A 10,000-nucleotide genomic window follows, 5' to 3' on the forward strand; every position below is an offset into this window, starting at 1 on the left:
CAGAGTGGCACGCGTTCGTAAAACTGCATAGCAGCATGGCGACCGGCTACCGCAGAACGGCCACCTGCCTGGGGATAGCAGGAGAGCGAGAAGCACGGCTGCTCTCCCGGGGTACGCCAGGGCCGAGCGTGTGCTCCCCTGCGGACGAACCTCTGCCTTCTCCCTCGGTGAATGCCGGGGGGAACGGGTCCGGTTCGCGTACCCGACCCGGGGCCGGTCGGTCCCCGGGCAAAGCCTCCGGAAGGGTCCCCTTTACACGCACAGACCCAGAGAGGCTAAAAGGGCGGGAGGCGCGGGTCCCTGTACCCAGGCAGGGCGCGCCGTCCTTGGGAACAGTTGCAGCGGAACGGCCACCCGTGCCAGAGGGCCGGGACGTCGAGCGAGTCGAGCAACTCCGGCGGGCGGTCCGCCGAAGTCCCCCGGTCCCGGGGGTGATGCGCGCGTGCCCTGCCGGCACCCTCTTTGGACCGGAGGGGCCGAGCTATGGGCGTAATTTCTCGGTTTTTCATCCTCTGAAGGTCCCTCGATCGATCTGGCGAGGCGCGATCCGGCGGGGAGCGACCCTCTCGTTCGGCCGGGCTCCGGAGCCCGTGTCGGCGAAGGCGAGAGGGTCTCGCTCCCCCTGACGCCGCATCGTGCCGGGGCTCGGGGGGGCCCTTAGGGTATACCCCCTCCCGGCGGAACTCCCGCCGGGAAAGGGGTCGTCCCTCCCGGGAGGCGAGCTTGAGCGGCACGGAGTGGGCTCCCCCAGATGTGTCCGGAGAGAACGGCATCATTCGCAATATCCCCAGACGGTCGTTTCGACGCGCGATCCGGCGGGAACCGACCCCCTCGTCCGGCCGGGCCCCGGAGCCCGTGTCGGCGAAGGGCCTCGATCCCCCCGGTGCCGAGTCGCGCCACGGCACGGTCCGGAAGGCTATATCCGTCTTTGAAGGTCCCTCGATCGATCTAACGAAGCGTGATCCGGCAGGGAGCTAGCCACTCTGCGGAGCCCGTGTCAGTAAAGGCGAGAGGGTCCCCCTCCCCCCAGATGCCGCATCGCGCCGGTGCGGAGGCGGCGGCTGCCGCCAGATGCGCGACGAGGGGTCGGCGGTCACGAAGGGCACAGGGAGGGTGGCCGGGCGGTCCGGCAGGAAGCGCAACCGCGTCCCGGCGAGGGAGACCCAAGGCCCCAGGGCCTCTCCCCTAAGCCGCGGGCGTCGGAGTGCGCGCAGCGGGACCGCCCCTCGGCTGCCCTCCCTCGGCCTCCCTCGCGGAGGGGGGCCGAGCCGTCCCAGGAGACGCGCGAGCGGGACGGCTCCCCGACGGCCACCGTACCCCCCCGGAGAAAGGCAGCGGTACCGCCGGGCGGGTGGGCGGACCCCGTCGGGCGGCCCGGCGGAGCTCCTTCGTAGGCTGAGCGTAAAATCGACAAAGTCCCGATCGGCGTGTCCCCGGGGGGCAAAGCGCGGGTCCCTGCATCCCAGGCAGGGCGCGCCCACCTCGGGCACGGTATCCCGGAACCCGGAGCGGCGGAGGGGTCGGCGGTCCCGAAGGGCATAGGGAGGGGCGGCCGGGCGGTCCGGCAGGAAGCGCAACCGCGTCCCTGCGCGGGAGACCCAAGGCCCCTCGGGGTCCTCGAGGCTGCCCGCGAGACTCCGGTCCCGTGTCGGCGAGCCTCGCTCCCCGGGCCTCTCCCCTAAGCCGCGGGCGTCGGAGTGCGCGCAGCAGGACCGCACCTCGGCTGCCCTCCCTCGGCCTCCCTCGCGGAGGGGGGCCGAGCCGTCCCAGAACATGCGGCGGGCGGGACGGCTCCCCGACGGCCACCGGCCCCCGCCGAGCCCACCCCGGGCGCGGGATCCTTGGAGAGCAGACACCCGGAGGAATGCAGCGGTACCGCCGGGCGGGTGGGCGGACCCCGTCGGGCGGCCCGGCGGAGCTCCTTCGTAGGCTGAGCGTAAAATCGACAAAGTCCCGATCGGCGTGTCCCCGGGGGGCTAAGCGCGGGTCCCTGCATCCCAGGCAGGGCGCGCCCACCTCGGGCACGGTATCCCGGAACCCGGAGCGGCGGAGGGGTCGGCGGTCCCGAAGGGCATAGGGAGGGGCGGCCGGGCGGTCCGGCAGGAAGCGCAACCGCGTCCCTGCGCGGGAGACCCAAGGCCCCTCGGGGTCCTCGAGGCTGCCCGCGAGACTCCGGTCCCGCGTCGGCGAGCCTCGCTCCCCGGGCCTCTCCCCTAAGCCGCGGGCGTCGGAGTGCGCGCAGCAGGACCGCACCTCGGCTGCCCTCCCTCGGCCTCCCTCGCGGAGGGGGGCCGAGCCGTCCCAGAACATGCGGCGGGCGGGACGGCTCCCCGACGGCCACCGGCCCCCGCCGAGCCCACCCCGGGCGCGGGATCCTTGGAGAGCGGACACCCGGAGGAATGCAGCGGTACCGCCGGGCGGGTGGGCGGACCCCGTCGGGCGGCCCGGCGGAGCTCCTTCGTAGGCTGAGCGTAAAATCGACAAAGTCCCGATCGGCGTGTCCCCGGGGGGCTAAGCGCGGGTCCCTGCATCCCAGGCAGGGCGCGCCCACCTCGGGCACGGTATCCCGGAACCCGGAGCGGCGGAGGGGTCGGCGGTCCCGAAGGGCATAGGGAGGGGCGGCCGGGCGGCCCGGCAGGAAGCGCAACCGCGACCCGGCGCGGGAGACCCAAGGCCCCTCGGGGTCCTCGAGGCTGCCCGCGAGACTCCGGTCCCGCGTCGGCGAGCCTCGTTCCCCGGGCCTCTCCCCTAAGCCGCGGGCGTCGGAGTGCGCGCAGCAGGACCGCACCTCGGCTGCCCTCCCTCGGCCTCCCTCGCGGAGGGGGGGCCGAGCCGTCCCAGAACACGCGGGCGGGCGGGACGGCTCCCCGACGGCCACCGGCCCCCGCCGAGCCCACCCCGGGCACGGGATCCTTGGAGAGCGGACACCCGGAGGAAGGCAGCGGTACCGCCGGGCGGGTGAGCGGACCCCGTCGGGCGGCCCGGCGGAGCTCCTTCGTAGGCTGAGCGTAAAATCGACAAAGTCCCGATCGGCGTGTCCCCGGGGGGCTAAGCGCGGGTCCCTGCATCCCAGGCAGGGCGCGCCCACCTCGGGCACGGAATCCCGGAACCCGGAGCGGCGGAGGGGTCGGCGGTCCCGAAGGGCATAGGGAGGGGCGGCCGGGCGGTCCGGCAGGAAGCGCAACCGCGTCCCGGCGCGGGAGACCCCAGGCCCCTCGGGGTCCTCGAGGCTGCCCGCGAGACTCCGGTCCCGCGTCGGCACGCCTCGCTCCCCGGGCCTCTCCCCTAAGCCGCGGGCGTCGGAGTGCGCGCAGCAGGACCGCACCTCGGCTGCCCTCCCTCGGCCTCCCTCGCGGAGGGGGGGCCGAGCCGTCCCAGGAGACACGCGGGCGGGCTGGACGGCTCCCCGACGGCCACCGGACCCCGCCGAGCCCACCCCGGGCACGGGATCCTTGGAGAGCGGACACCCGGAGGAAGGCAGCGGTACCGCCGGGGGGGGGGGGTGAGCGGACCCCGTCGGGCGGCCCGGCGGAGCTCCTTCGTAGGCTGAGCGTAAAATCGACAAAGTCCCGATCGGCGTGTCCCCGGGGGCTAAGCGCGGGTCCCTGCATCCCAGGCAGGGCGCGCCCACCTCGGGCACGGGATCCCGGAACCCGGAGCGGCGGAGGGGTCGGCGGTCCCGAAGGGCATAGGGAGGGGCGGCCGGGCGGTCCGGCAGGAAGCGCAACCGCGTCCCGGCGCGGGAGACCCAAGGCCCCTCGGGGTCCTCGAGGCTGCCCGCGAGACTCCGGTCCCGCGTCGGCACGCCTCGCTCCCCGGGCCTCTCCCCTAAGCCGCGGGCGTCGGAGTGCGCGCAGCAGGACCGCACCTCGGCTGCCCTCCCTCGGCCTCCCTCGCGGAGGGGGGCCGAGCCGTCCCAGGAGACACGCGGGCGGGCGGGACGGCTCCCCGACGGCCACCGGACCCCGCCGAGCCCACCCCGGCTTGGGATCCTTGGAGAGCGGACACCCGGAGGAAGGCAGCGGTACCGCCGGGCGGGTGGGCGGACCCCGTCGGGCGGCCCGACGGAGCTCCTTCGTAGGCTGAGAGTAAAATTGACAAAGTCCCGATCGACGTGCGGGGTGTTTGGCACCGGTCCCTGGACCCCCGGGAGGGTTCGCACACCCCGCGCATGGTATCCCCGGAGAGGGCACACCCGGAGGAAGGCAGCGGGACCACCGGGTGGGTGCGCGAACCCGCACGGGCGGTGCAGCGTGGCCCCGAAGTAGGCTGAGCGTAACATTGACAAGGTCGAGATCGCTGTGCGCGGGGTGTTTGGGACCGGTCCCTGGACCCCCGGGAGGCTTCGCCCACCCCGCGCATGGTATCCCCGGAGAGGGCACACCCGGAGGAAGGCAGCGGGACCACCGGGTGGGTGCGCGAACCCGCACGGGCGGTGCAGCGTGGCCCCGAAGTAGGCTGAGCGTAACATTGACAAGGTCGAGATCGCTGTGCGCGGGGTGTTTGGGACCGGTCCCTGGACCCCCGGGAGGGGTCGCACACCCCGCGCATGGTATCCCCGGATAGGGCACACCCGGAGGAAGGCAGCGGGACCACCGGGTGGGTGCGCGAACCCGCACGGGCGGTGCAGCGTGGCCCCGAAGTAGGCTGAGCGTAACATTGACAAGGTCGAGATCGCTGTGCGCGGGGTGTTTGGCACCGGTCCCTGGACCCCCGGGAGGGTTCGCACACCCCGCGCATGGTATCCCCGGAGAGGGCACACCCGGAGGAAGGCAGCGGGACCACCGGGTGGGTGCGCGAACCCGCACGGGCGGTGCAGCGTGGCCCCGAAGTAGGCTGAGCGTAACATTGACAAGGTCGAGATCGCTGTGCGCGGGGTGTTTGGCACCGGTCCCTGGACCCCCGGGAGGCTTCGCCCACCCCGCGCATGGTATCCCCGGAGAGGGCACACCCGGAGGAAGGCAGCGGGACCACCGGGTGGGTGCGCGAACCCGCACGGGCGGTGCAGCGTGGCCCCGAAGTAGGCTGAGCGTAACATTGACAAGGTCGAGATCGCTGTGCGCGGGGTGTTTGGCACCGGTCCCTGGACCCCCGGGAGGGTTCGCACACCCCGCGCATGGTATCCCCAGAGAGGGCACACCCGGAGGAAGGCAGCGGGACAACCGGGTGGGTGCGCGAACCCGCACGGGCGGTGCAGCGTGGCCCCGAAGTAGGCTGAGCGTAACATTGACAAGGTCGAGATCGCTGTGCGCGGGGTGTTTGGCACCGGTCCCTGGACCCCCGGGAGGGTTCGCACACCCCGCGCATGGTATCCCCGGAGAGGGCACACCCGGAGGAAGGCAGCGGGACCACCGGGTGGGTGCGCGAACCCGCACGGGCGGTGCAGCGTGGCCCCGAAGTAGGCTGAGCGTAACATTGACAAGGTCGAGATCGCTGTGCGCGGGGTGTTTGGCACCGGTCCCTGGACCCCCGGGAGGGTTCGCACACCCCGCGCATGGTATCCCCGGAGAGGGCACACCCGGAGGAAGGCAGCGGGACCACCGGGTGGGTGCGCGAACCCGCACGGGCGGTGCAGCGTGGCCCCGAAGTAGGCTGAGCGTAACATTGACAAGGTCGAGATCGCTGTGCGCGGGGTGTTTGGCACCGGTCCCTGGACCCCCGGGAGGGTTCGCACACCCCGCGCATGGTATCCCCGGAGAGGGCACACCCGGAGGAAGGCAGCGGGACCACCGGGTGGGTGCGCGAACCCGCACGGGCGGTGCAGCGTGGCCCCGAAGTAGGCTGAGCGTAACATTGACAAGGTCGAGATCGCTGTGCGCGGGGTGTTTGGCACCGGTCCCTGGACCCCCGGGAGGGTTCGCACACCCCGCGCATGGTATCCCCGGAGAGGGCACACCCGGAGGAAGGCAGCGGGACCACCGGGTGGGTGCGCGAACCCGCACGGGCGGTGCAGCGTGGCCCCGAAGTAGGCTGAGCGTAACATTGACAAGGTCGAGATCGCTGTGTGCGGGGTGTTTGGGACCGGTCCCTGGACCCCCGGGAGGGGTCGCACACCCCGCGCATGGTATCCCCGGATAGGGCACACCCGGAGGAAGGCAGCGGGACCACCGGGTGGGTGCGCGAACCCGCACGGGCGGTGCAGCGTGGCCCCGAAGTAGGCTGAGCGTAACATTGACAAGGTCGAGATCGCTGTGCGCGGGGTGTTTGGGACCGGTCCCTGGACCCCCGGGAGGGTTCGCACACCCCGCGCATGATATCCCCGGAGAGGGCACACCCGGAGGAAGGCAGCGGGACCACCGGGTGGGTGCGCGAACCCGCACGGGCGGTGCAGCGTGGCCCCGAAGTAGGCTGAGCGTAACATTGACAAGGTCGAGATCGCTGTGCGCGGGGTGTTTGGCACCGGTCCTTGAACCCCCGGGAGGGTTCGCACACCCCGCGCATGGTATCCCCGGAGAGGGCACACCCGGAGGAAGGCAGCGGGACCACCGGGTGGGTGCGCGAACCCGCACGGGCGGTGCAGCGTGGCCCCGAAGTAGGCTGAGCGTAACATTGACAAGGTCGAGATCGCTGTGCGCGGGGTGTTTGGCACCGGTTCCTGGACCCCCGGGAGGGTTCGCACACCCCGCGCATGGTATCCCCGGAGAGGGCACACCCGGAGGAAGGCAGCGGGACCACCGGGTGGGTGCGCGAACCCGCACGGGCGGTGCAGCGTGGCCCCGAAGTAGGCTGAGCGTAACATTGACAAGGTCGAGATCGCTGTGTGCGGGGTGTTTGGCACCGGTCCCTGGACCCCCGGGAGGGTTCGCACACCCCGCGCATGGTATCCCCGGAGAGGGCACACCCAGAGGAAGGCAGCGGCACCGGCGGGCGGGTGTGCGGACCCCGTCGGGACGCACGACAGTGCTTCAGGCCGACCTTCTTAGGCTGAGCGACAAAGTCCCGATTGACGTGTGTGTCCCTGTGCCCAGGCAGGGTGCACCGTCCTTGGGCACAGGATCGTCGACGCGGACCCCCCCCGCGGCGGGGAAGGGGAAGCGTCGACATATTCGACATAGTCGAGCGAGTACGACGTCCGGTCGGCCGAGGGCCCCCGATGCCCCTGGACCCCCCCCGGGGTGGGCCAGACGGAAAAATGTCAAAGTCTGGTTGTCGGCCAGGGGTAAGTGTGTGTCCCTGTGCCCAGGCAGGGTGCACCGAACCCGGGCGAGGCCTCCGAAAGGCTCCCCTGACGGACTTCCAGGCCTCGGGACATTTGAGAAGGATCAAGGGCGGGAGGCGCGGGTCCCTGTACCCAGGCAGGGCGCGCTATCCTTGGGCAAAGGATCGTCGACGCGGACCCCCCCGCGGCGGGGAAGGGGAAGCGTCGACATATTCGACATAGTCGAGCGAGTACGACGTCCGGTCGGCCGAGGGCCCCCGATGCCCCTGGACCCCCCCCCCCGGGGTGGGCCAGACGGAAAAATGTCAAAGTCTGGTTGTCGGCCAGGGGTAAGTGTGTGTCCCTGTGCCCAGGCAGGGTGCACCGAACCCGGGCGAGGCCTCCGGAAGGGTCCCCTGACAGACCTCCAGGCCTCGGGACTTTTGACAGAGAACCAGGGCGGGAGGCGCGGGTCCCTGTACCCAGGCAGGGCGCGCCATCCTTGGGCACAGGATCGTCGACGCGGACCCCCCCGCGGCGGGGAAGGGGAAGCGTCGACATATTCGACATAGTCGAGCGAGTACGACGTCCGGTCGGCCGAGGGCCCCCGATGCCCCTGGACCCCCCCCCCCCCCCCCCGGGGTGGGCCAGACGGAAAAATGTCAAAGTCTGGTTGTCGGCCAGGGGTAAGTGTGTGTCCCTGTGCCCAGGCAGGGTGCACCGAACCCGGGCGAGGCCTCCGGAAGGCTCCCCTGACGGACTTCCAGGCCTCGGGACATTTGAGAAGGATCAAGGGCGGGAGGCGCGGGTCCCTGTACCCAGGCAGGGCGCGCTATCCTTGGGCAAAGGATCGTCGACGCGGACCCCCCCGCGGCGGGGAAGGGGAAGCGTCGACATATTCGACATAGTCGAGCGAGTACGACGTCCGGTCGGCCGAGAGCCCCCGATGCCCCCGGGGTGGTGCCGACGCGCCAACCCGGAGTCAAGAGGGAAAATGTTAAAAGTCGGGTGGTTGGCCCGTGGGAAGTGTGTGTCCCTGTGCCCAGGCAGGGTGCACTGAACCCGGGCAAGTCATCTGGAAGGGTCCCCTGACAGACCTCCAGACATGATGATTATCTCAAAACTGAGAACCACTATGAGATCGTATTTGAAAGCCGAATCCAGGCGACAGTTCCATGAGCTGGGCATGTCGGAGTGGTACGCTTTCATAAAAGTGTATCACAGCATAGCGACCGGGTATCTTAGAACGGCCTCCTGTGCCAGAGAGCTGGGACGTCGAGCGAGTCGAGCCAGTCTGGCGGGCGGTCCGCCGAGGGTGCCCGTCCCCCCGGACCCCCCCAGTGTGGGCCAGACAGAAAATGTCAAAGTCCGGTTGTCGGCCAGGGGTAAGTGTGTGTCCCTGTGCCCAGGCAGGGTGCACCGAACCCGGGCGAGGCCTCCGGAAGGGTCCCCTGATGGACTTCCAGGCTTTGGAACATTTGAGAGAGATCAAGGGCGGGAGGCGCGGGTCCCTGTACCCAGGCAGGGCGCGCTATCCTTGGGCACAAGATCGTCGACGCGGACCCCCCCGCGGCGGGGAAGGGGAAGCGTCGACATATTCGACATAGTCGAGCGAGTACGACGTCCGGTCGGCCGAGGGCCCCCGATGCCCCTGGACCCCCCCCCGGGGTGGGCCAGACGGAAAAATGTCAAAGTCTGGTTGTCGGCCAGGGGTAAGTGTGTGTCCCTGTGCCCAGGCAGGGTGCACCGAACCCGGGCGAGGCCTCCGAAAGGCTCCCCTGACGGACTTCCAGGCCTCGGGACATTTGAGAAGGATCAAGGGCGGGAGGCGCGGGTCCCTGTACCCAGGCAGGGCGCGCTATCCTTGGGCAAAGGATCGTCGACGCGGACCCCCCCGCGGCGGGGAAGGGGAAGCGTCGACATATTCGACATAGTCGAGCGAGTACGACGTCCGGTCGGCCGAGGGCCCCCGATGCCCCTGGACCCCCCCCCCCCCGGGGTGGGCCAGACGGAAAAATGTCAAAGTCTGGTTGTCGGCCAGGGGTAAGTGTGTGTCCCTGTGCCCAGGCAGGGTGCACCGAACCCGGGCGAGGCCTCCGGAAGGGTCCCCTGACAGACCTCCAGGCCTCGGGACTTTTGACAGAGAACCAGGGCGGGAGGCGCGGGTCCCTGTACCCAGGCAGGGCGCGCTATCCTTGGGCACAGGATCGTCGACGCGGACCCCCCCGCGGCGGGGAAGGGGAAGCGTCGACATATTCGACATAGTCGAGCGAGTACGACGTCCGGTCGGACGAGGGCCCCCGATGCCCCTGGACCCCCCCCCCCCCCCCCCCTCCGGGGTGGGCCAGACGGAAAAATGTCAAAGTCTGGTTGTCGGCCAGGGGTAAGTGTGTGTCCCTGTGCCCAGGCAGGGTGCACCGAACCCGGGCGAGGCCTCCGGAAGGCTCCCCTGACGGACTTCCAGGCCTCGGGACATTTGAGAAGGATCAAGGGCGGGAGGCGCGGGTCCCTGTACCCAGGCAGGGCGCGCCATCCTTGGGCAAAGGATCGTCGACGCGGACCCCCCCGCGGCGGGGAAGGGGAAGCGTCGACATATTCGACATAGTCGAGCGAGTACGAAGTCCGGTCGGCCGAGGGCCCCCGATGCCCCTGGACCCCCCCCCCCGGGGTGGGCCAGACGGAAAAATGTCAAAGTCTGGTTGTCGGCCAGGGGTAAGTGTGTGTCCCTGTGCCCAGGCAGGGTGCACCGAACCCGGACGAGGCCTCCGGAAGGCTCCCCTGACGGACTTCCAGGCCTCGGGACATTTGAGAAGGATCAAGGGCGGGAGGCGCGGGTCCCTGTACCCAGGCAGGGCGCGCCAT

Source organism: Hyla sarda, unplaced genomic scaffold, assembly GCF_029499605.1.
Source record: "Hyla sarda isolate aHylSar1 unplaced genomic scaffold, aHylSar1.hap1 scaffold_509, whole genome shotgun sequence".
Lineage (NCBI taxonomy): Eukaryota > Metazoa > Chordata > Amphibia > Anura > Hylidae > Hyla > Hyla sarda.